Here is a 13,860-nt window from a genome sequence, read left to right as displayed (position 1 = left end):
CGGTCTGGGCGGTATCGTCCAGTTTCATCTTCTCCACTTGTCTCAAGTCAGTTGATGATAGTGTGTGTCTTTCCTCGGGGCAAGATGATGATTCCATCTCATTTCCTGACCCTGGTGACTTTCATGTTGATGGTGTTGGAAAGGTTCTTTCCCCCAAACGAAAGAAGATCAAAAGGTCCAGAAATTTTCTTGTTAAAGAAAAAAGAAATAGTGGCGTGGCCTATTTTACAGAAAAGTCAAACAGACAGATTCCTCTGAGGCAAGGTGTTTTGGGTGTCAGCAAATGTACTGCTAGATGCAGTAATCTGGATTGCTCTGTAGTGATGGAGGCAGATAGAATGGCCTTGAATATTGCCTATTACAACATGGCTTGCTTGGACAAGCAACGTGAATGGATTTTGTTTCTGTGGGAACAACAGCATCAAAGCGTTACAGAAGCTTTCATTATACATTGCTAACCCACCTGCATTTCTGAGACCTGGAAAGTTTGTCGTAGCATGTTCATGTCCACGATCAATGTGACAGAGAAGCAAATCAGAACAGTTTTCTCAAAACTTGACACATGTGGCATTCTTCAAGGGGAAAAACGTGGGGGGAAACAGCGCTCTGAACTCGACACCCTTCTGAGAAATGAGGTTCAAGGACACATCGAGAAATTTCCAAGGATGGAGTCACATTACTGTCGTGCATCCAGCAAGTGTCAATACCTGGCTTCTGACCTGAACCTCCAGATGATGTATGGCATGTACATAAAGGAGAAGCCAGAAGGTGCGTCATTGTCTCTGTACAAAAATGTGTTTCACTCCTTGAACCTTAAGTTCCATCATCCCAAAAAGGACACATGCGGTTTGTGTGAAAACTACACGAAATCAGGTGAGGATAAGAAGCAAGAATTGTTGCCACAGTACCAGAAACATATTGAAGAAAAGGAAAAGGTTCGTGCCATCAAAGCTGATGCAAAGGAGAGAGCAGCCAGGAGTTCAAAATATGCTGCAGCAGTTTTTTACCTCCAGTCTGTAATCTATCTGCCGCAATCTCAAAGGTATGAGATTTTCTATAAAAGGCGCTTGGCATGTTATAATTTTACAATTTATGACCTTGGCAGCCAGGAAGGTTTTTGCTTCCTCTCCTATGAAGGCCAAAGACGTTGTGGTGCTTGTGAGATATCTTCCTATTTGCATAAATACCTGCAAATTCTGGACGCTCAACATGTTGAGTCTGTTGATCTCTTTTCTGATGGTTGTGTTGGACAAAACAAGAACTCCATTCTTCCAACAATGCTTCTATATTTCATCAAGCACTCTCAGACTATTTGTGATGTCAAACTACATTACTTTGAAACAAACCTTGGGCAGTCTGAGGGTGATTCTATGCATAGCACCATTGCAAGAGCTACCAGACAGGTGCGTGACATTTCTGTCCCTTCCCAGTTGGTATCCATCTGTAAAATGGCACGGAAAAACCCAAGGCCTTACCATGTTTTCACTGTCCAGTCACTGAACATTCAGGATTGGAAGTCATGTTAACAGAAGTGTGGCATCCTCAGGGTTCGTTTGTCTGAGGATGGTAAAGGCATTGACTGGACAAAGTTTAAGCAGGTCAAGGTGATGAAGGTCAAATCTGATGAACCTCTTTTCAAGTACTTTCATACCGATGATGCCTTTTCTGTGATCAAGCTCGACAAATCTACAAGAAGCACAGACACTGAACGTCTCCAGCCTCAGTCATGCTATCTGTCAGGTCCACCTAAGATATCAGACAGCAAATACCAGGATTCAATGAAGCTCTGTTCAGGGACAACACCAGTTGTTTGTCATCCTGATAATCAGATATTTTACCGACAACTTCCTCACTGAATTTCCATATTGCAAGAAACTTTCACTATTTTCCTTCCTGTAAATATATTAACACTACGCTATTCCACAGCTGACTTTGTAGCAGGCTTTTTCCTGCACTCTGCTGCTGATTCTACAATTCTTGTGCCTTTTTACAAAGATTCTTGTTAGCCTATTGTGGTTGGTGTAGACGTAGTAGAATATCGTGTTTGTATTCCTAGGTGCCACCTGGTCTCAAGGCGCATTAATATTCGTGGTACTGATTATACCCTTGCATCCAGACTTTCTCTTTGACTTTCTATTTATCAATTTGTAAATTGTTACGTTAGTTAAGTATCCTGAAGTTCAAGAGTTGTATCTACTTACCCATTCCCGTCCTTCAATGAATCTATCTGAATAGAAGCTCATGTTAGTACATAGGTGCAGCATGACATGTTTCTGAAGGGTTATTGAGTTCTTGCCCTGTTTGTGTTAGGTTAAAACTTTCGTTTTTTGAGCAAAACAGTATTTACCATATTTATGGTAATGCAAGACCCCTATTTTGATTTTGTGGCATTGTAAAATTGTGCTTATAAAATGGTTTCCATACCATTTAGACAAACTTTGTCAAGGTAGAGTATGAGGGAGGGAGGTAAACACCATTACCCTAAACATTTTAACCTGTCAAGCAATTAGACTTTTTTATCACCAATGTACTGGACTTATTGTTTTTACTTGACAGATTTGGAAGTCACAGAGTTCTGCCAAATTCCTCTTTAAATAATTAAGCACAACTGCTGTGCTTCTGACACACATGAATTACAGTGAATTGTAATTTGGCAGTTTGCACCTAAAATATGGTGCATTCGGAAACAGGTTTGGAAGCTGAAATAAACCTATTAAAAATACTACCTTTTTAAAGCAGCAATTAAAAATATATTTAAATGTATAACGGTCTTTCATGCATTAATTATGACTGCAGTTCTAATTCTGAAATGCAATTCTTGAAATATAGCGCCCTATAAAATATTACTGTCACTTTTGCCTGAACCTGGACTAACTTTATACTGTGTAAAAAAACAAATCTGTTATTCTGGAGTCTTTTTTAATTGATCTTTCTTTGCCTTACAACATTTGATTTTGCAATGAAATACTTGAAAATGTTCATTAAAATAATTTTCCTTTCTACATTGTATGCAGAAAGGAAAATAATTAATTATACTGTATATCAGTAAGTGATTGTACTGAATACTTTATCTTTAAATCATGTTATTATTTATTCTTTTTACTTTCATTACATCTAGAATTGTAAATCCACGATTGTAATTGTAAAGCCTGTATGAATGAATTCATATAATGTATGTAATATGCTTGTAATATATGGATTTTGCCTCTGCTTTTTAAACTGAAAAATACTAAACCTGTAAATATACAGATGCGAAAAAATCCAATTTGTAATGCTGGAAAATAAACATAATTGATTCTTTAATTGATTATTATGTTAATCAGTCTAAATTCTTGAAAACTGTGTGAATACAGGAAGTGTCATATTGCTTTATTTGTAGATGGAAAAAACATAATACAAATACAAACAAGTTTAACTTTGTACTTTCCACGGCATCTGAATTTCTCTAATACTCACAGCGCCGCTACACATGATCGCTTTGAAATAGCATAGACTTATTGTTTGCTAAGGGGGCAAAAACTGTACAAACAGACTCGGAACGTTTTCACGAAGGGGCGAATTTGAATCCCAGTGGGGTGAATTTCGCGCGTGCTGACTTGAGCGTTTTCACGAAGAAGCGAATTTTACACGCACGGGGCGAATTTGCTCATTTATCATTTTTGCGTTTTCACGAACAGTCACTTCTCTAACTCAATTAATTCTGAAAAACTAAACAACCCGTTTTCTTCAAATTACAAGTATTTCAAAAGCGGAGACACTATCCTTTCCACCGATACCGCAAACTCACATATCCAGGCATTCTTAAGCTGTAAAGTTTCAAATCAAAAAAGGATGAACGTTTGCACGCGTTTTTCTCACATGTTCGTTTAGACTGTGAAAGGCTAAATTCGCCCCTTCGTGAAAACGCCAACGATATGAAAGATATTCATTTCTCATCATGGTTCACCTCAAAACTTGCTACACTGAATATTAATTTTCATCATTTCCTGAATCCAGGTAATTCTTCCAAACATTACACATCTCCCTGGGGTCTTCAAGAAGCTGTTCGATGAGTTCGAAAATGCTTGCCATGGGCTGGATGTAGTAGTAGGAAAACTGACAGTTGTGGAGCACACCCACTTTTTCACCATTTTCAGCAAAAACCCCGGGTAGTATATCGACTCAAAAAATCGGGGGAATCCCCCAACAATCTGGAATTCCAGATTTTAACAATTTTCCCTGGGTACCTCATCGACCCCAAAAATCGGCTCTAAAAATATACACCTTTGGGGCCAAAATCCCTTTTATCCACCACTCGCGCCGGGGATCTCCAGTTACCTTGAACTCTTGACCCCGGCGCACTTTTCCTGTAAACAACTCGTGACCAGCACCGATCGCACCAACAATCACTCTCAAGAAAAAGTAGGAGAGGGGAGCTTTGTTTCGGATCGGCAACCCCTTTACTCATCGTCCGTTTCAAGGTAATCGGAAACTAAACCACGGAAAAATCGGAACCCGATCTTATGAGGTCGAGACGGTTTTCAGATGTTTTCGGGGTGCCGAAGGGCAAAATTTTAAAAAGTGGGTAGCATGTGTTTATGGTGTTTCGGTTTTGCCGTGGTTTAGTTTGGGTATTTTGTGGTAAATTGGGGGACGATGAGTGAAGGGGTGGCTGAAGTGAAATGGGCCCCCCTCTACTACTAGGTTTAAGGGCCATTTTACATGTGCATGTTGTAATTGCATGAAGGGTTATCCCCGGGCATGCCAGGATTGTAGGGTTCACATCCGATCCATTCCAACCATGCCCACAGGAGAGCGGGGTGGATGACGGAACCCTTTGATTTTGGGATATATGTAGTGTCTGGTTTTAGTTACAATTTTTGACCAGTGACCATGTCCATGTTGTTTGGCGTGCAATTTGTACATGTTTTTCCACTTATTTTCACCTTGTTGGTGACATCAACTGCAAAATTTGTCACTGTTCATGCGAAATGTTTATACGGAAATTATGGCTCAAACTTTAAAAAAACGGATAGCCTACTTTGTGATGATGTACATAATATATATATGTACATTGTTCGTGTACATGAATGAAATTACATTTGTACATTACTTTCATATCTTCATCCTGTACCGTAAACACATCACTAGATATGTACATATGCCTTTACATGCATTCATACATTCATAAAAAACTAAAATTCGCTACATGCTTAACATGTACATGTACTATGCATGTGTGTTTTTGTACATGTCTAAATTACGTACATGTAGGCGTACATTTGTACATGTATAGATGTACCTGTTGACATGTAGTTAAAAGTACATACAAGTGACCCTGTCCATGTTGTTCCTCAGGCTAGTACATTCTGTCTTACTACATATTTCCACCTTTGTCCGGGTCCTCAGCTTCTAATTTGAGACAGATAGAAATCAAAGAATGCTACATTTGTGCATGAATGGCGTGTTTTTGGACTGATGTTTATGTACACTGTATTTACATATGTATTCACATATTATGCATGGCTTTCATACAGTGTATCTTCATCATACAAGGTAAACACACTCCTTTTATGGGTTGCATTTATTTATTTTGGAGCTGTAGATCACTTAAAATGATTTGAGTAATTAATTTGAATTCACGAGGTAAAATGTTCAAAAAAAAATGTAAATGGTGATCAAGTATTTCACTTCATCATGGTGATTACTCACCGTGGAATTATATAGGTCTACATAAGACTGCATGATAAATCAATATTAGATTATGTCACAAAGTGTTGGAAAGTAAAATCAATTTATTGGACCTCTCTCTCTCTCTTACAGTTGTTTTTTCTTGACTTAATTATTCCCTCCCCCATTCCAAAATGAATGAGGACTCCACCGGAGCATGCACCGCCGGAGCCCCCTATTGACTGTGAATCACGAACTCTGTGAACTCTATTGTGTTTTGGGGTCGCGCTGTGGCTCCGGAAACACGCTGGTAATTGGACACCTATTTTGCGGTTGCGGCCGGGATTGGCGCGCCCGGGAAAAATCAATTGGGCCACTACCAAAATCGAGTGAATTTAATTGTGCTGATGACTAATGTACTGTACATATAGAGTAGTCTGGGAAAAGTCGTGAAGAAGGAAGGCCGAATAAATGTGTTGTGTTCTGAAAAGAAAAAACCACGAAGGTCTACGCTACAAATGGTGGCAGCGGTGACGATTTAAGGACACAAAGATCAGAGACATGGCGAGCTACAGATCATTTTCGGATATACAGATGGCCTTGGACGAAATCGAGAGGTCGTTGGTGGAAACGGAGTCAGCCATTCTACAAGGTCAAAGTTCACCGTGGCAATTTGGGCAGAGAAAATTGCCAACAGACCTGAACGAACAGCTCGGGGGACAGTACAGGGAGCCTACAAGTGTCAAAATGAAGGCTGGTAAGTCCCACGAATCTCTGCGCCTACATCCCGTAGCGACTCCAAGCGGCAAACCTGGCTCGACGGACCCGGCGGTCGCGGGGCAAGCGGAAACCGCTGAAAGCGGTACTCCTGCTGCCATCGCCGACCAGCGCACCGCGAGCAGGGCCGCCGCCGCAACTGCACCGAGGATTAAGGCCCGTGAGTTCGATGGCTCTGCCGGCCTAGAAGAATATCGGGTACACTTCGAGCGGGTGGCAAGAATAAACCAATGGGATGAAACAGAGATGGCGGACTACCTGCTCGTGTCCGGCGAACATACCCGGACAGTGGACTGGCATTTCAAGATGAGTTCGCCATAGAACAGTTCAAGAATCACTTGGATGACTACGACCTGAAGCAGGCCTTGTTTCAGGGAAAGCCTAAAACCCTGGATGATGCTGTGGATATAGTGGCCGAGGCTGAGGCATGGCTGAAGACTGAGAAGATAGGGCACTTGCGGGCAGTTAAAACCCCAGTAGGCGAACGGCAGGACAGTGAAAACCACGCGGAGACATGGGACATTGCGGAAATGCTGCGGGGCGTATTGATCACCCTGGACCAGCAGAAGAAGACTAGCACTAAGGACTGGAAACCGGGATGCTGGATTTGCGGTAGCCTGGAACACTTTCGGGTAGGTTGCCCACAGGCTAAGAAGAAACAACCACCCTTAAACTAGAGGAGGCTGGGCTTGAGAGCCAAAGCTCTGCCGTACCCGACAGCAGGCTCGAAACTGACAACCCATTGGGCGGTGAAGGCAACCTCCTCGGCGTCGGAGACTCATCCAAAATGGGTCGCCCCGCCGAAGCAGGTTGCACCGCCAGCGAAGGCAACCTCACCGACGATGGAGGCCCCGCCGGAATGGGTCGCCCCGCCCGTGCAGGTGGCACTGCCGGCGGAGGCAACGTCGTCAATGTTGCCTGATACGCCAAACAATTCCGCCTCACATGAGTCTCGTTTGCCACTAAACACGGTCGGGACGACAACCGACTTTTCGTTTCCTATGGTGGAAAACTCTGTCAAATTGACCGAGAAAGGCACATCAGTGCCTTGTAAACCAGGAGCTGGGTTGAAATCTTCGTCCTCCACTGCAGCTGGACTGTATGTAAGGGGAAGGTTGGAGGGTGTGACTACCAGTTTCTTGCTAGACACCGGAGCGACGGAGAGCTTCGTATCTACTCGTCTCTTTGAGAGGATAGCGCTGCGAGGGAAACCGACTCTCATCCCCCTGATCGCACATTCCGCCAGGCCGACGGAAGTGAGCTGCGTGTGGTGGGACGGGCCAAAATGCAAATAGCATTAGGAGGATGTAAGGTGAACCACATGATGTGGGTCGCAGACGTGAGCGATCAAGCGATCCTTGGACTGGACTTTCTACGAGAACATAAGTGTTCATTGCTTTGGGAAGACGAATGTCTGCAGGTGGGGAGTTATAAGATGCCAATGCAGGCCCAACCGGGAGAGCCTATAGCCTGCCGTGTCCGAGTAACAGAAACCGTAATAGTGCCACCTTTAACCGAAGTCATTGTTGGATGCCAGGTGGTACGCCATCGACCGGGGATTGTGCCCACCTGGGGTGTACTGCAAAACAAAAACCACAATGCTGAAGATTGCAGTTTGCTGGTCGCCAGCGCCTTGGTAGGAGTGCAAGATTCCGTAGTTCCGGTGAGGTTGTTTAACCTCTCATCTGAGCCTAAGCTACCTCGGGCAGGTACCGATGCTGCTACACTTGATCCGGTGGACAGTGTGACGACGACTCGAGCTCAACATCAAGCTGAAAAGTCCGATGCAGCCCTGACTACGGAAGACAGTGACGCCGACCAAGCTGCTTTGGTGGTCCCGGAACATCTGACTAGCGTGTTTGACCTAAGTTGCCAAAATTTGGCACCGAACGAGCAAGAGGGACGGCGTCATTATTGTGGAAGTACAGCGATGTATTTTCCTCAGAAGACGGCGATATTGGCAGGACCAGCATCATCAAGCATCACATTGTGACCGAAGACGCTCAGCCGATCAGACAGAGGCCAAGGAGAGTCCCCTTGAGTCTGCGCAAAGTAGCGGACTGGGAAGTTGCAAAAATGCTCTCCCAGGGCATAATTGAGCCGTCCGACAGCCCTTGGTGCTCCCCGATTGTGCTGGTGAGAAACAAAGACTGGTCGGTCAGAGTGTGCGTCGATTACAGGAAACTGAACGATGTGACGAAAAAGGACGCCCACCCATTGCCGCCCATTGACAATTTGGACTCGCTTGCCCGATCTCGATACTTTACAACACTCGACCTGGCGTCCGGCTAATGGCAAGTGGAAGTCGCCGAGGAAGATAGACCCAAAACTGCTTTCTCTACGGGGCGTGGAGGGCTGTACCAATTTGTAACAATGCCTTTCGGACTTTGCAATGCCCGGTCGACTTTTGAGCGTCTGATGGAGCAGGTGTTGGAAGGGTTGCAGTGGCAGGTAGCAGTACTGTACCTCGATGACGTGATTGTATTTGGCAGATCCTTCAAGCAACACATGCAGAGACTGTGCCTGGTACTTGAGAGACTCCGTGAGGCCAACCTAAAACTGAAGCCGAGGAAATGTCGCCTTTTCCACGAAGAGGTGGAATTCCTGGGCCATGTTGTCTCGGCGAAGGGAGTTTCCACAGACCCGGAGAAGGTAAAAGCGGTACGGGACTGGCCACAGCCGATGACAACTACTGACGTAAGAAGTTTCCTTGGCCTCGTCTCTTACTACAGACGATTCATTGAGGGATTCGCTGGAATCGCCCACCCACTTCATCGATTGTTTGTTGTTTCTGGAACACCTGCACAAGCTGGACTAAGCTGGACCTACCTGGACTGTACCCGTGGCAACGGCACACACTCATGAACTGTAGTAAAACTCGGACTGAGTTCTCCCACCCTCAACTGAGTGAGGGCAGGGCTAAATATGGTGAAGTTATAATGCACACGGTGCAGTTCATAGTTGACTAAAATCAGAGGGTTTGAGGTCAACCCAGTTCAGCGTATTTTTTCCTGAATTTTTGTACATACAATTTTGGATATTTTCTTTTACGTTTTGGATTTAATGGTCAACAAATATTCACGCAGTTAATGCTAATCGAATGTTCTGCCTTTTATCCTTTGTCTGTTTATTGCATTCCTCATCACTGCCGTCCTCTGTGGGAAAAACAGACCCATGGTGTGACAAATGGGGGCTCGTCCGGGAAGTTAACTCTTATAATTATTGCAGTGAGTGACGTTTGTAATTCACAGAGAGAGGGATTTAAGACAGACAGTACACTAGTACGTAGCAAGTGGTTTAGGTTCCAATTGAGATTTTCGGGACTCTGTTCATGGGTAATTTGATAGGGTCTGTCCCCAGTGAGAACCTAGGTCCCTCCCCTTGCTCCCCTTATTGTGTGATTGCGCTAAATGGCTGATGTAAAAGGGACGGTTGGTCCTGTTATCACTGAGGTGATTAAGGTTTTGTCAGTGAAATAGACATTCTCACTCGAAATTGCGAAACCGTATACGTACTTGCTGCTCAAATTATTTTGTGATAGGGTCGACCCACGTGTGATGAAGTTGCGTTCTTGCATATTAATCTATTATCAATTGTACATTATTGTGGTGGTACTCACCTTATGTCCTGTAGCCATGGAGTTTGAAAGTTTTCTTAAGCTAGGACAGGAGATTGGTCTGGAAGGCACAGAGTTAGTTCAGTTTGCCCGTGATCGTGAGCTGTTACAAGAAAAAAAGCAGCAAGAGCAGTACGAAAGGGAAGAGCGTAGGATAGAACGAGAAGAGAAGCAGAAGGTAAGAGAGCATGAGCGTGAAATAAAAGCCTATGAACTGCGCATAGCTCAAGAACAAGGGCCCGTTGTCACTCCAGATCCTGGTGCTTTAAGCACGTTTAGGTACCCTCGCAGTCCAGCTAAAACTCCCAAACTTCCATGTTTTAATGTTGAAACAGATGATATGGATGCATTTCTCAGAAGATTTGAACAGTTTGCCGAGTTAAATGGTTGGCCGGAAGAAGATTGGGGCATGTCACTTAGTGCACTACTCAAAGGTAAGGCACTGGAAGTGTACTCGAGGCTTCGAGCGGAAAAGGCTAAAGATTTCACTGAAATTAAAACTGCTTTGTTGAATCGTTTCAGGCTGACTGAGGAAGGTTTTAGGGTGAAATTTAGAAGGTCCAAGCGTGAGGAGGGGGAACAGTACACCCAGTTTGCTGATCGCTTGAAAGGTTATGTAGACCGGTGGGTTGAGTTGAGTAAAACCGAGAAATCATATGACAAGGTTGTAGATCTATTCATTTCTGAACAGATCCTGGAATTTGCAGAGAAGGACCTCGCATTATTTTTGAAAGAGAGGAAGCCCAAAACCCTTAACGAACTTACTAACGTTGCTGACCACTACTTGGAGGCTTATGATTGGTCAAGGAAGAAAACAGATACGGTAAGACCGAAAACATACCCGCCTAAGAACCAATCAAAACCGCTTGGCAAGAATTACAGTCAGAGTATTCCTTCAGGTTCACATGAAAGTTCTCACTTAAATCGGAGATGTTATGAGTGTGGAAAGATGGGTCATATTGCTCAGAATTGTAAGTCTTCTCAGGTGTCGAAGCACAGCAAGCCCAAGCCAGCAGCAGGTCTGAAGAGTAACACCACAGAGAAAGTCGAGACCGCCAAACCACAGACAGGAGCGGCTTGTATTGAGGGCGACTCAAGTTCAGACAGGGAGGTTGAAGCCGACAAGTCAGCCCACCAAGACAGCCCGGCCTTTCCCTTAGTCAGCGCTGCTTGCACCATCGAACCATCGATGCCAGTCCGAAAGGGGTTGTCGGACACCAACCGGTGATGGTTCTGCGAGACACAGGATGCAGTACAGTTGTTGTTTGGCGAAACATAGTGAATGACCATCAGCTGACGGGACACATCCAGCCATGTATCTTGTTAGACGGCACAGTTCGTTGGGTCCCAGTGGCAAGTATAAGGGTGGACACTCCATTCCTTAGTGGGGAAGTGGAAGCCTTGTGTATGGACAATCCCTTGTACGATTTGATAATTGGTAATGTTGCAGGTGCAAGGGACCCACAGAAACCAGATGAGATGTGGCACCCTTCAAGACAAGAGGTGGAGACAGGAGAGCCAGTGGAAACTCCATCTGTTGAGGAACCTGGTGGGGCAGAGGAGACCCGCAGCATGAAGGAAAAGAAAGAAACCCCTCAAACCACTGTTGGTAGTAGAATCTGATGGCAAGTCAGTCTCACGGGAGGAGATCAAGGAAGCACAACTGCAAGATCCAACTCTGGCAAAACTTTGGAAACATGTTAACAAGCAAGAACCAAGAATGACTGGTAAGGGAAATAGTTCCAAATTTGTCGTGGCCAAAGGTCTTCTATATAGGGAGTTTCAGTCCCCTAAGATTGACCGAGGTAGAGTCATCAAACAGTTCATTGTCCCTCAAGAGTTCAGAGGACAAGTGTTGAAATTAGCACATGATTCTCCCCTCTCTGGCCATTTAGGAGTCAAGAAGATGACTGATAAACTGTGTATGAGCTTTTATTGGCCAGGTGTGTCTAGTGACGTGCAGAGGTATTGTCGATCCTGCGACATCTGCCAGAGGACGGTATCCAAGGGAAAAGTAGGAAAGGTCTCTTTGGGAGACATGCCGCTGATATACACCCCCTTCAAGCGGATTGCGGTTGATCTAGTTGGCCCGATTCGTCCCATCACTGACCGAGGTAATCGACATATTCTGGTCATTGTCAATTATGCAACCAGGTACCATGAAGAGGTTGATCTTCCAAGTACTCAAGCAGAAAGGGTGGCTGAGGCATCACTTGAGGTGTATTCCAGGCTAGGTGTCCCACAAGAGGTGCTCACTGACATGGGGACACAATTTACTTCCGAAGTTATGAGACAGGTTAGCCTGTTACTTACCATCAAACAGCTCACAACATCACCGTACCACCCAATCTGTAATGGGTTAGTGGAGCAGTTTAATGCCACCTTAAAGAAAATGCTGAGAAGAATGTGTTCGGAACGGCCTAGGGATTGGGACAGATTTCTACCAGCTCTGTTATTTGCTTACCGTGAGGCTCCACAAGAGAGTCTTGGGTTCTCCCCCTTTGAATTGATGTTTGGAAGACCAGTTCGAGGACCACTCTCCATCCTGCAAGAAATTTGGTCAGGGGAAGATGTGGACAAAGAGGTAAAGAATACTTACCAGTATGTTGTTGACCTCCGAGACAGGTTAGAGTCTACCTGTGAGTTGGCGAGAGATGAGCTGGTCAAGAATTCCAGACGGTACAAGAAGTACTACGATGCCAAAGCCAGAGATCGACGATTCAAAGAAGGAGACAAGGTGCTGATCCTAAGACCAACCGACAACAATAAATTGTTGATGCAGTGGGCAGGCCCGTACAAAGTGGTGCGTCAGGTGGCCAAGCATGACTATGTAGTTCAGGTTGGAGACCGGATCGTACCTACCCTGCCAACCTTCTGAAGTTGTACGTTGACCGAGTTCAAGGTGGTGATGTCACTCCTCCAGAAGCATTGACTTTGGCAGCAGTTGGGTTGATTGTAGAGGATCCAGATGAAAAAGATGGGTTTGATCAAGTTGCCCTTCCACCAGTCGAAGCTAAAGAAAGCTTAAAAGATGTCAACATTTGGGACAACTTCAGTGACTGCCAGAAGACTGAGGTTGTTGAAATTCTCCAGCAGTATGAGCAGGTTCTAACAGATATGCCTGGTAAGACAAGTCTCGTGGAACATACAATTCATCTAACTACAGACACAACCATCAGATCAAAACCATACCCCATACATATGTGTGCTCTGGAGAAGGTACTGCATAGGTTGCACGAATCAGGACTGACAGCACAACCTTCAAAGTGCTATGTAGCTTGTAAATATCTTGATTTTCTAGGCCACGTAGTAGGAGATTGGGTGACGAAGCCGAGACCAGTTAAGATTGAACAAATAATCCAGGCAGCAAGGCCAGTGACCAAGAAAGAGGTCAGGTCATTCATAGGGCTGTTGAGTTACTATAGGAAATTTGTGCCCAACTTTGCTGTGGGAAAAACAGACCCATGGTGTGACAGATTACATATCACTAAATATCAATCCATGAAGCATGCAACTCTGAACAGAAATTACTAAAAGCTACATTTCAGTTCCACCTGTGAACTCCTGTGCTGAATTGGCTCAATCACACCCATTGCTTCCTTTCTTTACTTTCAGCTGGGAACATTTTTCTGGAGTTGATGTGATGAGATGCCTTTGCATGATGGGTGTCAGTTTTTGCATCCCCCCTTGCATTCCCTTAACTACTCTCCCAGTAAGATTGAATTCTGTTTGAATGAGTTCCCTGCCTTGTTCATTAAGTAAACCAAATCCAACTTTGAAGCGCTTGAGTTGCTCTGTTGCTTGCTCTTCCAGTGAGT

The 13,860-nt window shown here is 44.5% G+C and overlaps 2 long non-coding RNA genes across 2 annotated transcripts in view; one reads left to right on the top strand and one right to left on the bottom strand.

The window, feature by feature from the left end:
• Window positions 1-13,860, top strand: part of LOC147797773 (uncharacterized) — a 461,720-nt gene that overhangs the window by 228,572 nt on the left and 219,288 nt on the right. The window lies entirely within an intron of this gene.
• Window positions 1-13,860, bottom strand: part of LOC110986752 (uncharacterized) — a 152,281-nt gene that overhangs the window by 135,044 nt on the left and 3,377 nt on the right. The window lies entirely within an intron of this gene.

Source organism: Acanthaster planci, linkage group LG10 (genome assembly GCF_054643075.1).
Source record: "Acanthaster planci isolate LZ-2023a linkage group LG10, COTS_SCS, whole genome shotgun sequence".
NCBI lineage: Eukaryota > Metazoa > Echinodermata > Asteroidea > Valvatida > Acanthasteridae > Acanthaster > Acanthaster planci.
The sequence above is the reverse complement of the archived record's forward strand: the minus strand, read 5'-3'. Positions and strand labels throughout refer to the sequence as shown.